The following is a 22,694-nucleotide window of genomic DNA, read 5'->3' as shown; positions in this document are numbered from 1 at the left end:
AGGGCAGCAGGCGAATGATTTTAGTAAGCTCAGACTGCTAGAATGAAAATATAAAAAGGCAGTTGCTTAATTTGAATTACAGTTACAGAAATCGCAAACACCATGTGACTAGCTTTTGCTTTTACTCAATGGTACAGGCTGATTAAAAATGAGCACTGCTTAAAGTATTCACATATTTGAAGTTATTTTGAGATTTTTCATTTGTGTAGCAATTGGATCAGTACAGCAAAGCACCATGAACAAAGAGCTCTACAATAAGAAGTGGAATGTGGGAAATCACATACTCTGCCCAGACTGAGTGCTCTGGTTGCAGTTAATAAATCTGCAGATAATATAAGGCAAGTCACTAATAGGTTGTTTAATCTCCGAAGTACTTTGCTTGAAATCTGGTCCTTGTCAGCATCCCAGCTACGTAGATACCCTGTTTACCATGGGACTGACTGTGTGAGTTTTGCCCTGTGAAGGTATTGGTACTGTTTTTAGATAACTCACATATTAAATTTTCAAGAGGTTTGACTTCCTGTTAAATAGGAAAGGTGGAAAAAGCCTGCCTTTCCCTTAATTTATTTTCTGTTAATATCTTGTCATTATCACCATATCTTTATTGGTGCTATAAGATTTGTAGCAATACTGATCCTCGATTGTGATATTTGATTTTTCATTAACAAAGTAACAGTAATTTTAGAATTTGTTAGAATTATTTTTCCTATGGTATTTTAACCAAATACCTATGGGCTTTCTTGTTCATAAGAATTGGGGTTTGGATGATCTAGAGTGTGACAGGTAAGGGGATGTGACACAGCTCGCCACTAAATCACTTGCTCAGGTTCAGCCGAGGTGTTAGTCATGGGAAGATGGTAACTGCCTGGCAGATATTGGGTGGCATTTATGATGCGATGTTTGTGCATTCAGTTCCTAGCGGAGAAGTGTTGAAAAACATCATTATTTGTTGGCAGTCAAAACAGAGAGGAGCTGGATAATGAACTAGCATATGGAGTGAAACAGTCTCAGCATTAGACGGGTCCCTTCCACTCAAGGTTACAGGATAGTGATGAGAGTGTGGCCCAGATTCACTGAAGCTGTTGTGAGTCTGAACTCAGAGGGTGCGTTCAGTCCCTCACCTTTGGACCTCTTGAGTGTTGCGCTCATGCTGACCTGCCTCTTAGCAGTGCTAATTGATGTGGGCACAATGCTGTGTACTATGGCAGCGCGTCTCCTGGTTCGAAGCTGGCTTGCACCTGAGCAGGTCACGTCACAGGCAGAATGAGCGTGCAACTGTTTGTGTAGGCCTGGCCTGAGGGACCTCCAGTCACTGTCACTGGAGAGCTGGAAGAAGATTGAAGTTAAAGTAGGTTGCAAGTCGGGCCTCTTAGGAGTTTCGCAGGCACTGAGTGGGGATGTATAAGAATCATCTCTGTGGGCTTCTATTCTAACAGGTGAAAGGGTTGAGTTTGGGCTGGTGATTCATGTCTTCACTTGTAGGTTAAACGTGCCCAGTACTGCACTCTAGCACTGAGGACAACTGGCATCGAATGGCCCTGACCCTACTGTTAAACTCTTTTATCCCTAAAACAGAGTGGCTGCTTGAAACCTGCTCCAGGCCTATGTTAACTCTTGAGCCATGTGTAGGAATTGCCTGGGAGAGGGCTACTCTGGGCACAAACTGAGCCAGGGACTGGAGTTTGCAGAACACTGAATTGCGGTTCCAGTTAGCATTGTATGATATATTGGTACATGTGCCAACAGATAGGCAGAAGATACAGTTTGACGTTACCAAGTGACCTTTAGCAAAACCTACCTCTCTCTACTTGTTCCTGTCCCCATGTCACAGTGTATGTTATACTATACCATCCTCTGGGATGGCACAGCTGTTTGTGTGCCATTTTGATCCAGCTTGAAGAAAAAGATGTGCTGGGCAGTTTTTCAGTTCACTCAGTTCCCTGACCTACTTCATCACCTGCCTACATGCACAAGCTGAGCTAATACGCACTGAAGAGCAGGACGGCACGCAGCAGGGACTGAAGTGTGTGGCAAAACTCAGACCAACGAGTGCCATAAGCCAGTATTGCTGTTGAACCTATTGCAGAGCCAAGCTGCACACGCAAGGAGTCTAGGAAGAGTCTTTATTCCATGTAACATGTAGATTGAACAGATTAGGAAGTGTAAGACGGATTCGCTTCCTGCGTAGGCTTCCCCTGACTTCTTAGAACCACTTTTTATTTCAGTCCAGTGGCCTCTGTAGGTCAGATCAGTCCTGCTGGCTGAATTACTTTATGAATAATAACTACCATTGTTTAAAGCCGTGCATTTTTAGAGATATTTTACATTTTCTGCAGTAAACAGTGATTTTGTCTTCCATACATGTGGAAGGCACAACAAGACCTGAATGCAGTTCTTTTTTTGGCATGGCTTTTTCAATAATGTTCAGGTATAGTACAGTGTATTTTACCTACCAATCATTAGAAAAAAATGGAGTGAAGTGAGTAGTGGGATTTTCTCTGAAGAAATACTTTTCCATAAAAGAAACTGCAGTCCACTATGTCATTTCTGGAATAGATGGGGACTGTGCAAACTAGAGCGAACTGCACAGGGAGAAACATTGAATAAATTGCAAATCAAATAGAACTAAAGGTACAATCCTTAACATACTTCCTAGTGTGAAGTGTCTCAGAAAATCAACCTGTTAAGTACAATACCAGATGGAAACGATTGGTAGAGTTACAAGAAAATCAGACTCATGTCTGTAACACAGGAGGCTCCATGTATCTTGATAGGCAGCTTGGAAAACCAGAGACCCTATAATGTATATTCCATGGAAGAGTTTCCGTCCAAATGGCTTAATGGAAAAAGCAAATATGACCTGTTGTGTTTGTGCAGAGAAAACGATCAAATTCTAATGAGTAATTGTCATGAAAAGGACCAAGAGGGAAGTGCTTTCATGTACTCTTCAGAGACAGAGAATAAAATATTTTGGCTGCAGCAAAAGCAGAAAAAAATGTAGGCCACAGAGGATTGTCGTCCCCATCTCACTTCTGTCACTGTTGCAAAAATAGAAATTAAAAAGCATAGTTCAGTGTTAACTTTTTTGCTTTAGCCAGCTACCTTTCAGATAATTTTTAGTCTGAAGGGAGACACTTCCTACAGTCAAGAGTCTTTGAGTAGGAAGGTTGGATTTTATGGTGGTGGAGATTTGGGACAGGTATCACACTGCTGAATTTAGCAAAGTTATTTCAGATGCTTATGCTTGTAACTGGGAGCAAAATCCAATCCATAAGAGTGAAGATAAAATGAATAACATCTAGATACTGGAAAAGCTTATGATGCTTCTTCACAATTTGTTTGTAGTCTGCTGTCAAAATGCTATAAAAGAACTGTGCATGTTGTTGACTTAGTAATAATTTTGGAAAAGTTTCATGATAAAGGAAGCTAAACACCAGTATAGGTTGTCCAGAGAAGTTGTGGAATTTCCATGTCTTGAAATTTTTTGAAACTTGAGTAGTATGAAGATGTGAGCCATGTGATCTAACTTTGAAGTTAGCCTTGCCTAGCTTCTGGTTAGCGTAGGTAACCTTCAGAGGGCCCTTCCATCCTGAATTATTCTGACATTCTCTGCCATTATTCTCATTTGTTTCTGAAATGCTGGGAATATTTGCTTAGAGTAGTATTGGCACAGAGTCCTACCACAGAAAAAGTTCTCAGAACTGCTCAGTACACTCCTGTGCATGGGCAGGTGAAGAAACAGAAAACCAATTATATGGTACTTGTCATACATCACTGCATGGGAATCTTGGGGTGGGCTGCATCAGCATCTTAAATTATGGCTTGTGTCTTTATTTTGATGACCAGCTAGCTTGCTACCAATGCTGTCAATTCGTCAGCCAGAAATCTTAGAGGAAAGGTCCTTTGTTCCTGACAATCACCCATGATAACGAAAAAAAGTGTGTTTTATCCTTGTATGTATTTGTACTTGTAAAGTAGAGATAAGAAATACTGAAGCCATTAAATATGGCACTGGAGACAGTGGATTTGAAGTACTGAGTACTGCTTTGCTCATCCATGTTTAACAAAGATGAATTGAAAGTGAAAGAGATGCTGAAAGAACTACTAGGGTGATCAAAAAGAGCCTTGTTTAGCACAGCTGAACACAAACTAAGACAAATATGTTTCCTCTCAGTGAATGTTTATAGGAGTGAACACTTGGGAAACACAACGGTCCATACACGTACAGTCTGTTACTGTATACATTGTCCATAAAGAAATGTAGCTGGAAATTAGAAGGCAGTTTCTTGCCAGTAGGAGACTGAGCTTCTTGAGTAATGTCCTACTGGTGGGGCTAAACAAATAAGAAACCCAAACAAACAAACAAACAACCCCCCCTCCAAACAAACAAAAATCCCCCAAACAAACAAACAAAAAACCCACCCCAAACCCAAAGCTCTAACTTGTTTTCCAACTAACCTTTTTCTATGATCAGTTTTGAACAAAACTGAATGATATGGGTGCCTTCACTGAATACTGGATTTCAGTAGTTCACCGAGTCCTCCCTAGTCATATGTTCCATATGGGCAAAGTTTCACTGTGAAGTGGAGCAGCTTTCCAAGGTATATTTATAGCCAGAAAATGTATTTGGAAGGATTACCATAACTTTCTGACTGTAGTTTTACTTATATAAAAATTAATATTGAGTATTTTCACCAAAATCAAGATTTCAAGAGAACTGAAAACATAATCTTGATTTTCACAGGCTTTTTCCTTTTTCTTGAACAGAATATGAAATTCATGCTGAAAGTCCAGGCTGAAAGGAGGGAGATGAGGGAAAAGGGGCTCATTCCAATCATAACTTTAACCTTTGTTTCTCAGTGCTTGTGCTCTCCACATAACATAGTGAAACTATCAGAACATTTCCACAGCATCATCTTTTTGTGGGTTTTTTGTAGTTTTTTTTTTTTAATAAATGTCTGGGTGTACATTTGGTGTTACTGCTCTTTTTTGTAATATGTATGGTTTTTATATTATAGAAGTGCAGTACTTAACATCCTATCAGTAAGTATAGCGTGGAATTTCTCGCAGGATCCCCAGTTGTACAGCTTTGACAGGACTTTCCTTTGTCACCCCTTGGCCCTGGCTGCTGCAGCATGTCCCACTGGTAGGAAAAGGATGTGACTCAGGCATTCTTGTCATCAAAAAATGTCAATGGGAAACTAAAAAATGGTTCATACCAAATACTTCTAGCAATTAGCTCATCTCCGGGGGGGGCAGAAAAGAGAAATGCATAGTATTTGTAGGTTGTTAAGGAACCTGGGAACATATTTCATTCAGTAAGTAAATAGGAGGAGTTTGGAAACAGTTTACAGCAGGTGCCAAAGGTTGTGGAGTAAGGACATGGTAATATGGGCTGTCTCCATTGCTTAGGTTGCTGACTGAAGTGGTGTCTTTATGTGGAGTTTTCCTTCTCAACCTATTTATTTATTGAGCAGCGTATGCAAAATCAGTCATTTCCCAAGAATTATTTTAACCTAGCTTAGCACAGTTTGAAAGAACTTCATGTGGGTGTGCAACACTAAGCATTACTGAAATCTTTGGCACAAAATTGCTCAGATCTTGGAAGTGCATACCAGTATGGGGGATACTGAAAGCGCTTCGTTCCCAGTAAGTCTTGGAATAGGTCGATATATTGGCTAGAGCGGGTTATAGTTGGGTAAACACCTGGAGTAGAAAGTGATCAAAGCACATGTATCCAATTTATGTGGACATATCACAGGGACATATCAGCTAAGGCTGCCATTTGATCGCGGTGTGGAATGCTGGCCTCAGAGAAGAATGAGGTGAGACTATTGCTGTGTTTCACCTCATCAAATCTCTGCACTTTTCCTAACCCAAAAGAAGGAAGACTGTTATCTGGAACTGCTCTCACATTTGATGAATCCAAACATGAATGTCTTGTCCAAGATGATACCCAAAACATGTGGCTGACAGAGGAAAAGGTATTCTGGTCCTCATATATTACCCTAACCATAAACGCATTTGTCACCTTCCGCTGGTCCCTTGCGTCATTTACGAGACTTAATACAACTTGATCAATGGGTCTTATCATCCATATTTACTTAGCTACTGAAAGAGGAAATGGCTTCTGAGCAGCATACATTATCATAAAATGATAAAAATTCATAAAATTCTATATTCTGGTATATGTGTTAGGAGCAGACAACTTTATATTTATTCCACGACTTTTCAAGGCCTGCCTTTGAACTTGCTAGTATCTGTATCTATATTAAAAATACAGGTGGGTCCCTAAAGATTTTTCCTATGATCTTTCTGTGGAGAAAAACAATAAAAAATAAAGCACTAGCACATCATGGAGTGAACTGTCAGTGAAGTCCTTTTGGCACACTCTGTAGCCCTTTTATTATAAGAAAAAGGAAAATTACTGATTAGAACATGAACATTAAATTAGTATTTTATTTCTGCCACACTTTTGGATTTTGCACCAAAAGAACTAAGAAGTAACTGGATGTAAATCGTCATTTCATGTGTGTTTCACTCAAATGCTAGTTGCAGTAACTTTGTTTTTATAATTTAGCATCCTCTATTCTGCAAATGCAAAATCCCTTTGCCAAATTCTTAAAACTTGACATAATCAGATCCACTGGCTTTTTCTTGGATCCAGGAAAAGTCTGTCTGTTGTAAGGACTGCCTTGTTACTGAAGGTGAAGTTGTGTTTCGTCTCTTCTGAGGAAATGAGCTGTTGAAAAACAGGCCATAGGGAGCGTGTGTGGCTTTGTTTTGTTCTGTGTTTTGGTATCTGTCTACGAAATGAGACATTCAGAAAAACAATACACTCCAAATGTAAGACAAACCTCTAGGTTGTGAAGAACTGAAAAATGACTCTGAGAAAGAAATGCATTGACTCTTTTCACTCTGCATGCTATGTATAACAAACGTGCCCTTCCTGGTGTGCTTAAGAATGGAATCATTCGGAGCAAGAAATGTTAATAGGGAACCGTTCAGGTCGTTTACAAGTAACCTCTCATCTGTCCTGAGCAATGCCCGTCCTGTCTGCTGGGAGCCCACTGCCGTGGACACTGGGGGATTCTCTGCTGATGCTGCACATCAGGACTCTCCTGTAGGAGATGCACTTGAACTAGGACCAAGTCACCGCTCACCTAACGGTGCATGGCTGAAGTTGTGTGTCCCCTACCACCTGCTGGACCACTCTAGGTGACTCTACTCAGAGGGACTTCTTCAGCCAGGGAAGACAGATGGGGATGTGAGGATACGTAGGACTTCTGTGATCAGCGTAGTGTCCATGTAAACAGTTTGTGAGGAAATGGGCATAGCTAAAAGTTAGTTTTATGTACAATTCTGTTTAATTTTGTGTGCTTTTAATTCCAAAAATTGAAATAGTTTTGCGCATGGTTTATAAATATTTAGCATGCATTTTTAGTGAACAGGAATTTGACTTTAAGGGTCAGTAGCAGATTCGGTTACTTTTTCAGGTACTTTTAAAAATTGTTTCTCATTATTTTTGTAAATGTAATTTAAAAATGTTTGAAAAAGATTAATATCAGCCATCAGAGAATCATCTCTAGTAGATAAAACTCATGAGTATTTTTCACTTCTATTATACCATTAGACCGGAATCTCAAGAGTTTTTGATGAGTACCGAAGTCTTGCAAGGAGAAGAGATTTCCCAAGGTCACAGAGTAATTTTATGGAAGATTCAGGAATAGAAAACAGCTCCATACTTTATCTGCTCTTATCAAATAATTTTCCAAATGGCAGACTGTTTTCCTCAGCAGTCTCTCCAGCTTTTGTGTTTCCTACAAGAGGGAGCGTACTTAAAAGATCATCCTGTGGAATAAAGTTTTGGTAATAATTATGCTGAGAGCATTCCTTGTTTCTTTCAATAAATTGCCCTAATACATGTCTTTCGCTATTTAAATTGTTTATAATATAGTCAGGTTCAAAATAAGACTATTACTGAAAGCAACTGATTTTATTCATTAAAACATCAGCAGAGCACCAATGCTGGTGCAAATGATGAAATAAATTCAAAAGGTCTCAGATAAACTCATAACCATTACTGTGATGGCAAAGTAAATGGAAAAATATAGCATTGAAGTTACTTGACAAAAGCATATACCTAAAGAGAAGATGTGAAGTAAAGCCTAGCTGTTCATCATTTATTATTGAAGACTGCAATATTTGTGAGTGACACCAGACATTCACTTGTAAGGCAGCAAGTCCAGTCCTGAAGTCAGGAGTAAGATGCCATTTTTTTACATGTTTTAATACACTACATGCATACACATGTAGTTCCTTTTCTGTCAGCCTTCAAAAAAGGAAAAGGATAGAAGGATAGTGAGAAAAATAAATGTTAGCCAGGCTCCTCTATTCTATTATCTTAACACACACATGAATCTCATCACTGGCTGTAGCCCAGTTTGGCTTTTGAAGGTAAAATTGTGTCTCCTAATATGCCTTCAAGACATTATTATACCTTTAATTCTGAGGTCCGTAAAGCATTACTCTGGGTGCTCATAAATATGCATTTCCTTTACACTTTAAAGTAAGCTGCTATCGCTGTCATTCACTTTCAGTTAAGACCTGTCAGGTGGTGTTTCTGTTGAAGGAAAGAAGTTTAAATCATGGGCGAACTGAAGATACGTAGTTCTTAGGAGTGCTAAAATTATAAGGGAGTTGGAGAGATTATTCCTCACAAGTAATTTTAGGATCCCGAGGGATAATGGTGATGTGTACAAGAGATGTTCCCTTTTCCGCTAATTCCATTAAAAGCCTCTTGATTTCTGCATTGCTGGAGTGAGACTCCAAAAACCTGCTTTTCCATCTTGCGTAATCACTTTCACAGTATCCTGTAACATCCACCTCTGCTAAGACCGTCAGTGCCTTGACTTCTGGAGTGACAGTGATATATAGGTCTGACAAAGCATCCTTCGCAATATGCTTCATTGAAGTGAGAACTGCAAATGCTGACAGTATTACCGGAAACCTTTTACTTAGACAGAATTAATAAATTACAACTTGTATTTTTGGATGGTCTTGTAATATACAGCTGGTCCAGAATGATATGACTTACTAGTAAGGAATTACTGCATCTTGGCAGACAGCATCCAATTTATTTTCAATTCTGAGAAAAGCATTATCCGCTGGATAAGACACTGGATCAGGAGTTAAGGCATTCCGGATCACGGTCATGCCATTCTCCTGGTACCTGACCTCAGGCAAGTCTCTTCACCCAGATGTCTTTTGCTCCTTCCCCCACTCTTTTTCTATTTAGACTGTGCCATTGTCCTTGGGGTCCGACGTGTGTCTGATGGTTCATAGCTCTTGCAGCTTCTGTGCTCCTAAGTGCATGCCATGAATCCCATACTTGAACTAAATCATTAAATTGGGTCCATCACCCACAAGTTCCAGCTCCAGTCCAGGCTCTGTTTGGTTCAGAGTTGGGAAGCTTTTCCTTAGCAAGTTGTGACCAGTGGCGAATTAGCAGTGAGTCAGTCTGAAGCAAAGAATGTTTTTAATCTTGTCAGCAAGGACACAGGCTAATGCAAAAAAAGAATTTCAACTCAACAAGGCAGGCATTAGAGAGAAGAGACCCTAGCTTCTCCTGAGCTGGACTGTTCTGAGGGTCTGCCCCTGGCTCATCACATGAGTTTGCCAATGTCCTTTGTTTGCCACAAGGCCTTTTTGTTTTTCACAAAATCGGATCTATGATTTAATGCTGGGTAATGTACTAATACTGTTCAAATACTGCCATCCTATTGTATGTGAGGACAGAAGACTGTGAAACTGCTAGAAATGGATATGACACGGTGTGTCTGCAGTGGAAGTCCTGTACTTTGTTTCATAGGGCCTCGCCTGTTCTCTGCATTGCTCAGGTTTTCCTTGCCACCCCCAAGATCTCTGTTCCAGCTGGGGAAAAGTTAGCTGTGCGTGACAGGTTGTGTCCTTCCCTTCCTGACGTAGCTGTCCTCATCCCTCCTCTAAGCAAAGTCGAACAGCAGAACAGGTGGTCAGGTTTGGTTGGGGAGGTCTGTGGTTCTTGTGAGGATGCTCATGGAGGAGCAGGGGCATAGGGGAAGGGGTGACTCCAGATCCATGTGGTGCCACAGTCCCACTGTGACATCTCCCGGGGACGGGCCCTGGTGACCTAATAAGTTTGGACACATCAGGTAGTGTGGAGTTAACTACAGCACAGAGAGAGAGAGATCCTCCCCTCCTGAAAGTGGCCCTTTATGCAGAAGGTTTAATATTATTATTACAGTACTTGCTGATGTTGTGCTTATTCAGCAACTACTGCTGTGAATGACTCAGTGATGTTATCTGGCAGTAGCTTGATATACACCAGAGTAATTGGGAATAAATTTCAAATTGCTGGTATTGAAAACATTTTCCAGGCAGTGGTTGGTTTGGTCCTGTTCATGTGCTCAAAAGGTTAAACATATTGGCAGAGACATGGTCTGGAAAAGTTTCTTGCTGATTCAGATAGGCTAGGGCTGTTGAAGAGGTTTTCTTCAGTGGGGAAAGAGGGAAGGGGGTATTGCTTTCCTTTTGATCATGATCTTAGAATCATTTACATGTGCGTTGTTTTTTTTTCCCTAAAAAAATACCCCAGTAGGGAATCTTTGACTTCTCCTGGGACCTCAGTCTCTCCTGTTCTATTTAAGATCAAAAGAAAGTAATTTATGTAAGACAACAGGAGAAATTTCCGGCTGTGTAGTTGTGGGTATAAGAAGAACAGAGATGATGTTTTGTGGAACATCTGTTACATAGATATGTTTTATTGTGGGCAACTGAACTGGATGACCTGGTCATCAGTCTCAATATTTTCCTTTATTGTCTTTAAGTGCTCTCAGTGGAGAACTATTAGTAGTATTTTCCTACCTTCCTGCCTAAGCACAGGCTAGCTTTTATTGGAGCTAACCTCTAGTAATTATAAAGCAAACATCACAATAACAAGCAAACAGATGGGACATATAATATTCATAAATTATTGAACGCAGCTTCTTCATCCTTCACAGTAAGCTCTTCAGGACAGGGACAGACAGTGTCTTGTAAGCAACTACAGTACAACAAGGAGGTAAGCAACAGCCAACGTGATTTGTCAAATCAATCAGATTTTCTTCTCTGACAGAGCAGCAAACCTTATCGATGGGGAAGAGGCAGAGGTTCCATATGCCTTGACCTTGTCAAGGCTTTATGATACTGTATACAGGTAAACAAGCTAGAGATGCATGAATATGAAGCTATTGCAAGCTGGCTACCGAATCAGTACAAAAGCTGTTCTCAGTAGTTATTAATGGCATATTGTCTGTTTGTGAAGGTGTAATGAGGGATCCATAGTGGTCTGTCCTGGAGCCAATATTTTAATTGCTAGTGGGATAGTGAATTTAGTTTGCAAATTATACCAATATGAGAGGCAGTAAAGAGATAAGAGCTTAAGATTAAAATTAAAACTACATTTTAGAAATTGATGAAATGGCTTGTAAAAATAGAATATAATCCAACAAGGAAAAAGGCAAGATTCTTAACTTTGGTAGAAATAATCAATCTATAGACTGAATATGGGTAAGAAATGCTTAGGCAATAATTTTGGAGAAAAAGGTTATAATAGTGAGCAGACTGACAGGCAGACTGTGATTGAATGTGTAGGGAAAGTATATATATAAAAGAAACCAATAAGACCTCAGGTGAAGTGCTGTGTTCAATCATGTACAAAGACCAAAAAAAAAAAAAATCCAGAGGAGAGTAAGAAGAGCCCAGAAAACAAAGACTGAAAGTCTGGGACTGAAGGTCTGGTTCAATCTAGGGAGCCTAAAACTTACGAGATGTAATGGCAGTCATTACATATATAAAAGCCTTATGCAAAGAAGAAGAGAATAAATCAACTGTCCTCCAAGTCTATGGTGAACATGATGGAAAGTAATGTGCTAAGAGATTTAAGTTAGATATTGGACATGAGGAAACCTTTCATGATAAGCCTAGTGAAGCACCAGGGCAAAGCAAGTGAGGCTGTGCCTTCTCCATTTTTAAGAACCTGTTCTTCTGTGACTCTGTAGTCCCTGTGTAGAACATAGTTGCTGGATGTGTCCTTCGGGTCGGTATCCATGACAATGATGTAATCGTCTCCGTTTTCCCTTCTCTTCCCTTCTCCTCTTCTCTTCTCTTCTCTTCTCTTCTCTTCTCTTCTCTTCTCTTCTCTTCTCTTCTCTTCTCTTCTCTTCTCTTCTCTTCTCTTCTCTTCTCTTCTCTTCTCTTCTCTTCTCTTCTCTTCTCTTCTCTTCCCTTCCCTTCCCTTCCCTTCCCTTCCCTTCCCTTCCCTTCCCTTCCCTTCCCTTCCCTTCCCTTCCCTTCCCACTTATTTCAGAGTATATCACATTTTCCTCTTTTTGCAGCCAACAAAGTTAATGAAATCAACTTAAGCCAAGTTGGAACTGGGTGCAATCTGTCTCAGAAATGCAGAAAGACTTTGTGTGTGTTGAATGTCCCTCTTACCATGCATTGCACTGCCTTTTTTCACCTCTCATCATCTAGTTTTCATTGTCCAAAATCATCTAATCAAATGTTTGATAAAAATGTGGGGTTTAATTGCATTAATGGTGGGTGCTTCATAAAATCATAGAACTGTTTGGCTTGGAAGGGACCTTAAAGATCATTTGGTCCTAAGCCCCCTGCCGTGGCCAGGGACACCTTCCACTAGACCAGATGCTCAAAGCCCCGTCCAGCCTGGCCTTGAACACTTCCAGGGATGGGGCATCCACAGCTTCTCTGGGCAGCCTCTTTCAGTGCCTCATCATCCTAATGGTGAAGAATTTCTTCCTTGTATCTAATCTAAATCTACCCTCTTTCAGTTTAAAGCCGTTACCCCTTGACCTATTTTTGTTTTGTTTTCTCATTTTCAGAATTTTTACTAAAACATGGTTGATTATATTGGAGTGCAACTGCTAGTAGTTGTTCCATAGCAAAGTAGCAAAAAAGTGTTCAAAACTACTTGTGCACATTTATGCATGTATATTTCTGATGTATTAATTGATGGAGAAGAAGCAAAACACGCACCCAGTGATCTGTTTCAAATTAATTGTGTTAATTTCTTTCTAAGAAAGGTATTTAATATTTTCATAGTTGTCTGCTTGAGTACAAAATGTTAAAGAGATTGTTAGAAAGGTTAATTGAAGAACTGCCACCATGTGTGTTCAAGATACTCGCTTTTACAGGGAGCTAGTACTTTTCAGTGGCTGTAGGCATGCACCTGTTGGGCTTGAGCGAAAGATTTTAAAAGATGATTTAGCATTGAAATGAATGAAAAAGGATTGCCTATCAAATAGTATCTAGTAAGCATCAATATTTTAGTGCTGTTCTTCAGATCTTGTATTATGGTCTTGCAGTTAATTGCGTATATTCTACAGGTACAGAAAACAATGAAATTACCCAATTAGCTGATGTAAAGTATCGATGTTACTTTTTGGTTTGTACATTATTGATAACTAGTTTTCTGAATTTCTTTTCTTAATTGCTTATATAGATTTTTTAGATATTCCTTAAAAGAAGTATCAGAAAGGGTGCTAATTTAAATATGTTCTTAATTACTCATTATAATAAAGGTACATCTAATACAAATTTTAAATGTAAAGCATTTCTTTAATGAAATGCTGCTTTTCATGGCAACTTGTAGCAAATTCTGAGGGATTTTCTAAGGCATTCTGTTTCCAGTCAGAATATTATTTTTAACAAATATTACCAGACTTCAGTTTTGGAATCAGGGAAAGACAGCAATAATTAAATGGGTATGTTTTGGTATAGTTAAGGATGCTTTATATTTTGGGGTTTCTTTAATCTTGCATGCAGCATAAAAGGAACTTACTCATCTTAATGCATCTTTCTTGTTGGCTTAAAGCTGAGATATAGTTGCTTGAAAATTAATTTACCCCTCATGAATGACTGGTTGGATTATCTTTGTAGCATTAAATGTCAACCCTGAGCTCAGAGCACATTGTGTCTACAGTAAAAAGTTGTCCCTGAGCACTTAATGTTGTGTTAAATGATGATGTGTCCTTTGCAAGTGTATTATTAGTGTCAAGCTGTTCCGTCTCTCAAGATTGAAAAATGGTCAGTGATTTGAGCTGCCATTAAACCTGAATAAAAAAAGGGGGAGGCTGTGGGGGGTTTTCATGCCTTTTTCTGAGTACAGAGACATACTCTTGAGTATGTATAAGACATATCAAAATGTTTCTGTTAACCTAAGATTCAAAAAACTCCATTTGGAATCACAGCAATTAAAAATAAGAAGATCTTGCTTCCGTTTCTGAGGAAAAGAATGGTCATTGAATACATCTGTGTGACACTAAGAGCACAAAAACCAATAATAAATACTTGAGAGCTTGGTCATGTTTCCATAGATGTGAACTAGAGTTCTGGTGCCAATTCTCAAACAGAGATCGTAACACTATTACTGATGTGTGATTTGCTTTCTGATTTTAACTGAGGTGAGGCCTGAAATTCCTTTGGAATTTTGTTTCTCTGAGGTTCTTCTAACATCCTAAATAAATAGTTATTTCCAGTTTTAGAGTTCTAATGTTACGGATGAGGCGTGCATCTTTAAGGTGTGTCGTGTGAGTAGAGTTTCACAGAATTTCACTGGATTGAAATTCTGTTACTCAGTGAATATACAGTGACTGATTTAAAATCTCTCGAAGACATTTAGTCAAATACTTCTGTACACACAGCTTAGAAGCTGGGTGCACAGGTACCATTATGGATCTGTGTGATATTACAAAGCACTAGAGAAAACACTTCTTTCCCCATGCCAGACACCTAACTTGCTGGCATTAATAAAGGCCCTTAAAGAAAAATTCTGCTACTGTGTATGAGATGGTAGAGCCCAGTTTTGAGGAGTCCCAGGGCACACAGGGAAAACAAATACTTACATTCCCTCCGATTAAAAAACAAACTAATGAAAAAAATATGGATTTGTTGAAAGTACAAACTGATTTGAACTTCTTAGTCCATTGACTTGCTGTTTATAGACCCTACTGAATTAATTTGGTGCACTTTAGTTACATTACTATAGTTACAGTAAGGTATTTCAGACAATGTGATTTTGTGGCCAAATTCTCCCTGAGCTATGAGCCATTTAGCTGGTTCCAGGGAAGTGTTCCCTGATGACTGGAAAAAGGCAAATATTCTGCCCAACTTAAAGAAAACTGGAAGGATGATGCAGACGCACTTGAGTGAGTCCAGCGAAGGGCCAAGATGACCATCTGGAGCACAGGATGTCCAAGAAGAGGCTGAGAGAGCTGGTTTGTTCAGCTCCGAGAAGGCTCAGCTGAGATGTTATTGCTGTCTACGAATATTTAAGAGGAGGCTACAGACAGGGTGAAGCCTAACTTTTCTCAAAGGTGCACAATGGTAGGACAAGAGGCAAGTTAGAACATGGAGATTCCAATTAGGTAGGAGAAAAATGTTTTTTACTAGAAGGATGGTTAAAGTTGGAAAAAGTTGCTTGGAGAGGTTGTACAATCTTTACCTTTGGAAATACTCAAAACTCAGCTAGACAAGCTCAGCTAGACTAGCTCTGTGAGCAACCAGAGCTAACTTTCAGGTTGGATCCAGTTTAGAAGTTGGTTGTGTTGTGAGTGGAGGGTTGGACCAAATGACCCCCAGAAGTCCCTTCTCACGTAAACTGTCCTATGAGTTTGTAGCTTAAAGCCCCAGGGACCATGGCTGGCACACAGGAACGGTTCTGAAGAAGCAGTGTGATAATTATGGTGCATCTTCACAACAGTGGCTGTGTAGTACAGAAGTAGCTAACCAGCTTGGGAACCACCGTGGCACAGCTGAGCAGGGATAGAATTCACTGGGAACCGCCAGCTAACCTGTGATTTTTGATGCTTTTTGCAGTCCCTTTGTGGGTCTGTGATGTTCTCTATATGGTACTAGCAATACTTAAGATAATTACTTCAAAGGTAATTTGACCATGTCTGCAAATGAAATGAGACTCCAGATAAAATCATGTAGAAAACCAGTTCTCCTTCTCCACTTGTTCTTGAGATCTCGTTTCCTTGGCTCAGATTCATTCTGCGTAACCTCAGAGGTGAAAACAACCCACCTGACGTGGATGCTGAACAACTCTAGGCCTTCTCTGCTTTTGATGACAGTAAAATAGGTGCTGCTGGGGAGCACGTTAGGCTGTCCTAGGTTGCTGTCTCCCACTCTTTGGAGGAGTCTCTCTATGAAAAATAACGAGAAACCTAAACAAACAATCACCTGAAACTGAAGTCAGGTGCAATGGCTTCCATGTTTTGTATGTAAGGAGGTTGTGGAGAACAGTGTGGCTGAGCCTTCCTCCGTCTTGGACTCTCACCCCTGCCAGCAAGATCTGACTTTTCCCTCTGTTACCATGGGGTAGTAGAGGGAATGCTTGAAGCCAGACTGTGGAAACCCTGAAAAGACCAGAGGAACATTTTCTTGTTCTATGTTTGTTCTGTAGGGTTTTGTGGAGGGTTCCTGGAGCCTTCGCTATTTCAGATCAATAATCATAATATGAACATTGATTTCAGTTTAACTAGGTGTGTGATTTCACACTTGCAGTTTGACCATAAAGCTTACCACAGTCTGTCTCTAGTTTCTCATTAGCTAGGTATACATTTTAATATGGGTTTCAGCATCAGTTACATTAATGTACTTTAGTTAAACTACTAATGGTAACAAATTTACCCAGTATTTGTAGTTTTATTACAACTTAATACTTTAACATATGAAATGGATTGCTATTGTATGGAAAAGGTCTTATTAATGCTTTGATTATTAATATAATATCAGCAGAAAAAGATCCAGGACAGCAGTTTGTTGGTTGTTATGAATTATAGTGAAAGTGTTGAAAGGAATTTTAAATATGCAATGTTGATTAGCAAATTTTACTATCTGTTGGGTTTTTTGGCATACTGTAAATAACTCATCTTCAAATAATTTGTCTGAGTAATTAAATTTAGATTGCACATTTCTCATTTCAAATATTTTGACTCTTATCTATTTGCTTTTCCATTGTGGCTTAATTGGTGTAGTCTATATAAACGGACAATAAATTTATATACCTTTGTTATAAAGATCAGTCAGTGAATAGAACTTGGTATTCATCCCAGACAGAATTATGATTTAATGTATTTGCAAGATTAAGGCACTGAATTTACTTTTTTCTAATTAAAGGCAATTAAAGATTTGCAGACACAAATAAAAGACAATGAATTGAGGAATAAGTGTAGAAGCAAGTCCATTTGCAGGTGAAAAGAAGTGCCTTTGAAGCAGAACCAGCTGTATTTTCATTGAAAGAATAACAGTTTAGGAAGCTTTTCTGCATGTGCTTGCTTGATAGCATAATGTACTCATAAGCAGCTTACGCAGTACAGTATTCAGAAAATAGCAGTGCATTAATTTTTAAAGTAGCAAATGCAGGCGAAGAGCAATGCTGCCACATGATGATAATGAAGGTGGATATTGTAAAGTCTACTGAGAAAAAAGAAAGCAGGGAGCTCCTGAAATGCGAACATTTATAAAACAATAACTAGATATTCATATGATAATAAGCTTGGACAGCAGCATCAACAAAGGCCAAAGATGCAGTCCTGTGTCTGCTTAAGCCTGATGAATTGAAAAGCAGAGAAACAGTCTTTAGTCTGTTATTCAATTCCAGTAATGAGCTATTGTTATTTAGAATGAAAGAGTAAATTTCTAGAAGGGTTGGGAATCTAATTTTTTCCCCGTAAAGTTATTATATAGATTTGTTCAGGTTGTATCTTAAATAGTAGCACCTTTAAACATAATCTTAAACATAGTCAGTTTTCTTAAATGTAGAGCTCAGCGTGTTGCATTCTCAGCTACATGTATAACAGAGCTTGGTATGTACACAAAAGTACATGCATACTACCTGGCAATATCACAGTATTTCTGTAGAATAAAAAAAAACGGTCACCCAGAACTTAATGAACTTCTTTAGCTCATATGTATTATTTAACTTAAGTTTTGCATTAATCATGGTGTCATTGGAGATATAATTAAAAAGAATACTGAATACGCAAGATCAGGTCATCTCTAATCTGTTATTAAAATTATTGAATAGAAGATCTATGGGATCTCAATTTCCCTTGTGAGTAGAGATAACTGACAAAAATTATTGTGAAATCCATAGATTTTTAATCCTAGTTGCATGAGGAGAAGCAAATGTTGCATATTGTATGAATCCCTAATATTGGCTCTGAGACTCTTTGGCATTTTTCAGAATATACCTGTGATAGCTCAAAAAGTACTTGTATTTCACCCTTAGTTCACCCTTTTCTAATTCGACAGCCAGTAGAATAGTCTTTATTTCTACTTGTGGAAAGTTTTCAGAGCAGGGTCTGTAAACAGGGCTCAACTCAATTCAGCTGCTACTGAGGTCACTTTGGCACCAAAGGAGTGGAAAAAACTCTACCAGAAGGATAGAAGGAAGGAGCAGGATGAACGGTGAGCTCTGGAGAGCAAAGGCAACTTGAGACACTGAAATGGAAAGGTGGATGATCTTTGCAGCTGGTCTGAGGAAGGACTGGTAGGAGGCAGGACAAGCAGAGAGGTGATGGCTGTAGTCAGTAAGAAAAGTGGCTTTATCGTGGACTAGTTCTTTGGCCTTAAAAATGGAAAGAAAGTGATGGACTTGAGAAAAGCTGGAAAGAAAGAAGTGGCAGGTTTGTAAAAAATAGATGGAAATTCGGGTAGTTATATAAAAAAAAAAGTTAAGGAAAACTGACGCTGGAGTTTGAGAGAAGAGATGAGATGAGATGAAGAATTGATAACAAAAATGAGAAGTAGAAGAGAATTTTGCTTAAGTAATAAAAACCCTAGGTTTTGGTCTGGAAATTTTCCAATCCTGTCTTTTTGGTGGCTTCTTCTTGCCTTCCTACATTTCCTCAGGAAAACTCGGTGTCTGTCCTGAATAGACATTGGGTAAAGCAGACAAATGAGCTTTGTCTCATGAATCCATCTTAACTGGCTTTGACGGACACTTCCTGGGAAGAAGAGACAGCTCAGGCTGATGACTCTGACAGATAAATGTACAAGAAAGCTTGTGGGATAAGTGAGATAAAACTAGAAGACACTAGGAGTGTGAATATATGTATTCCAACTGGTTGAATTTGCAGGCCTGAAAGAATGTAGAAAGCCTGTATTATTTATTTCTGCTTGTTTTCCAGGTGGTAATGATCAGTATTCACATGGTAGGGGCTTTGCATTTCATAGTCCTTTATAGTCCTGTAGTGCAGTGACTTTCCCAAGGCCTCAGAAAGTTCAGATGTTTTACGAGTACAATTGCTGAATCTGGTTTTCATTACAAAGAACTCCACAGATGCCCTTTTTAAACTTTTGCACTTGGTGGACTCAGACTGTTTCCCTAACATATTTTTTTTTCCTTTTGGCTATCACCTTTAGCAAGCAGAGAGGTAAATGAATAGCAGGTGCATAGATTTGGAGAACTACCAGCTCTAGAGTCATTATTAAAATAACCTATTTGTTATATAGGGGGGGTAGTTGTTCATATCAGATTTAATATAAATCTGGAAGTATTCTTTCGATAAGTAGAATCCAGTCTTAGCCATAGCCATGATACTGAAATAAACAGTAGCAGAGTGCCTGAAACCAAGGGAAAGAAGACCAATAAGCTTTCCCTTTTCTAGGAATAGACTTGGTCCTGCTGATACAGGTAGTTCACAGACCAGGTCTCCTGTGCAATATTTACCCCTGCTTGTGTCACCTTCACAGCTTTGCCTTGCAGAAGAGGAGGGAGAAGGGACAATGGGAGAAAGGGGAGGTGGGTTTCAGCAGCCAACTTGTTTCCCATTGCTAACAGGCCTTACAAAGCTTTCTAGTTTTCATTGTCTAATGCTTTTACATTACTAGAAGGGAAACCTCACTGTCCTGCTTTATTTACGCCAGATGGGAGAGCAGCAAAACTGAATTATGAGAATTGAAATTGAACTTAGTCCTTGTCAGTTATATACTTGTAAACGAAGGTATTTTTCATGCTTAAAACATTTCAGATGGATAAATTTCTGTAGTTTGTTCTGAAGTAAGTAAAAACAGCTGCATCATTTTATTGAAAGTTGGCTCCCAACAAACAAACAAACAAACAAATTTAAAACTGGGATATATCTATGCCAAATTTTAGCCTGAAGTGAATTTTTATGAGTTATAAACTGCCATTTATAATGGAAATTCTGACAGCCCTTTAACTATTTCATAGCAAAAGTACAACTGCAGTGCTTTAGGGAGAAGAAATGTTCTCTTTCTGGCTGGCTTCGTCTCATGACTTAGCCATTTTGGTGGTTCCTGCAATTCTTTCTCTAACTGTTCAGAAAAGTTACTGTACTCCTGATGCATCCCATTATCAGATATCATTGACTTCTGAAGAATAATGCTGCAGTGGTCCTGTCCTGCAAATGAAATACATTGACTGGATTAATATATTGGAGCATCAGACATAAATAGTCATCGTGTCATCTTTTCTTCACTCTGTCTTCTAAGAAAATTCCTTGGATATATGTGTTGGGGTTTTTTTTTCCCCCAATAGACATGGTTTCAGTTATTTTTCTTTTTGTTGTTGAGTATTTTCTAAGTTATTTCAGGTCTTTTATGAATAATATCTGACCAAATGATAATACAGAGGCCCTCACAATATATAATCCCTAGGATTGAAGAGAGATTATACAATGGAAGCAAGTTGATAATGCAAGTTCAACATCCACAATATGCTACAGAGAAGAGTTCTGTTTTGAATATGAGCAGAGTGATAGAGTAGATAAAGGCAGAAGTGTGTTTCCTGGAGTCTAGTATATCACTGGAGAGGACCTTTCTTTTCCAATTCATGTTTCAGAATTTCACCACTGCACTAGGTCAAGAGAGGTGATTCTGCCCCTCTGCTCTGCTCTGGTGAGACCCCACCTGGAGTCCTGCGTCCAGCTCTGGAGCCCTCAGTACAGGAAAGACATGGACCTGTTGGACAGGGTCCAGAGGAGGCCATCAAGATGATTAGAGGGCTGGAACAGCTCTGCTGTGAGAACAGGCTGAGAGAGCTGGGGTTGTTCAGCCTGGAGAACGGAAGGCTCCAGGGAAACCATCTTGCGGCCTTTCAGTACTTAAAAGGGGCCTATAAGAAGGATGGGGACAGACAGGACAAGCAGTAATTGTTTTAAGCTAAACATGAGGAAGAAATTTTTTACAGTGAGAGTGGTGAAACACTGGCCCAGGTTGCCCAGAGAGGTGGTAGTTGCCCCATCCCTGGAGACGTTCAAGGCCGAGCTGGACAGGGCTCTGAGCAACCTGGTCTAGTTGAAAATGTCCCTGCTCATTGCAGGGGGTTGGACTACATGACCTTTGAAAGTCCCTTCCAACCCAAACTATTCTATGAATATTACATTTTTGAAGGTGACCATAAAATGAGAAGCTTTCACTATTGGTTATGAATGTAAGACTGCATCTGGTTGAGCAAATGGAAGTATTACATGCACGAAACTACTGGACACAATTTTAGAGAAAATGTTCAATTATTTGAATGTTACAATGATGAAAGTTAAATGTAAAACTAGGTAAAATTAGTGGTTTAAAATGGCCAAAGATTTCTGCTTTTAAGCATTGTAGCTCAGCTTTGGACATAGACAAAAAGGACAGAAAGGTATGTATGCATTAGGGGGGAAAAATGGAAAGGACTTTTTTGAAAAGCCAAAATGGCTCCACCCCATCAGCAGTTTCTTCACAGATTCCTCTTTTCCTTCTCCTCATTTTGTGACTGTATCTGTACCTTGCCTTCTGGTGACTTATAAAGCTATACTTAATAGTACATAGCACAGCAGTAACAGGCCCTTCAGACAGCAAAAATATCCCTGAGAGATATCAAGTGTTTTATGCTTTATTATTAAGTTGAGATAAATGATTTATGCCATTTCTAAGTACTTGCATGTCCTCCTCTGAACTCAGTTCATATGGACTCATAGTAATCAAGCACTTGGCCACACAATTTGTAGCTCTAAGAGATAGTCCCTGTAACTTTTAAAAAGTCCATGTAAGACACCTAGAAGATTCTGTGTAACATGTTTCTAGAAGCAGATAGTGTGAAGCAGTGGTTTTATTAGTACTTACTTGGACTGACCTGTGTGTCTCTGAGTTCTGATACTTGCAAATAATGTTCCAGTTGAGAGTGATGAAACGTAACAGGAGGGTTGGAACTAGGTGATCTTTAAGGTCCCTTCCAACCCAAACCATTCTATGACTCACCATGATGTCCTGTATTACACATTTATATATGCATTAGAGATGAACAACCAACAAAAATCTTAATGAAAATTTTGTTCTGATTGAAATGTGAGGGAAAAACATTATCCACCTTCAATCTGCTTATTTGTTGTCTGATGCTTACTGAACAATTTAATAAATGTTAAACTAGGGGATGGCTATCTGTACGTATATTTTGATGTCTCCCTGGACTAATAGGTTCTACGCTGATTTGTCGGCACTTGCTGCTGTCATTTTCTGTGTTAAGGACTGTTGTTCCACAGATCGGGCACCTGTCTTACAAAGTAGCTCCTGTTTAAAGTGCTGGGCTGTGGAATGTTTTCAAAATATTGGATCTGGCTTTTCAACAGAAATAATTGCTGACA

The 22,694-nt window shown here is 39.2% G+C and overlaps 1 protein-coding gene across 1 annotated transcript in view; it reads left to right on the top strand.

Annotated features, from left to right (window-relative positions):
- TRIQK (triple QxxK/R motif containing) overlaps nucleotides 1-22,694 on the top strand; it is a 64,047-nt gene that overhangs the window by 26,349 nt on the left and 15,004 nt on the right. The gene's annotated exons all lie outside the window — the stretch shown is intronic.

Source organism: Caloenas nicobarica, chromosome 2 (genome assembly GCF_036013445.1).
Source record: "Caloenas nicobarica isolate bCalNic1 chromosome 2, bCalNic1.hap1, whole genome shotgun sequence".
NCBI classification, from domain to species: Eukaryota; Metazoa; Chordata; class Aves; order Columbiformes; family Columbidae; genus Caloenas; species Caloenas nicobarica.
Note: the sequence above shows the minus strand (reverse complement) of the source record. Positions and strands in the feature narration are given on the sequence as shown.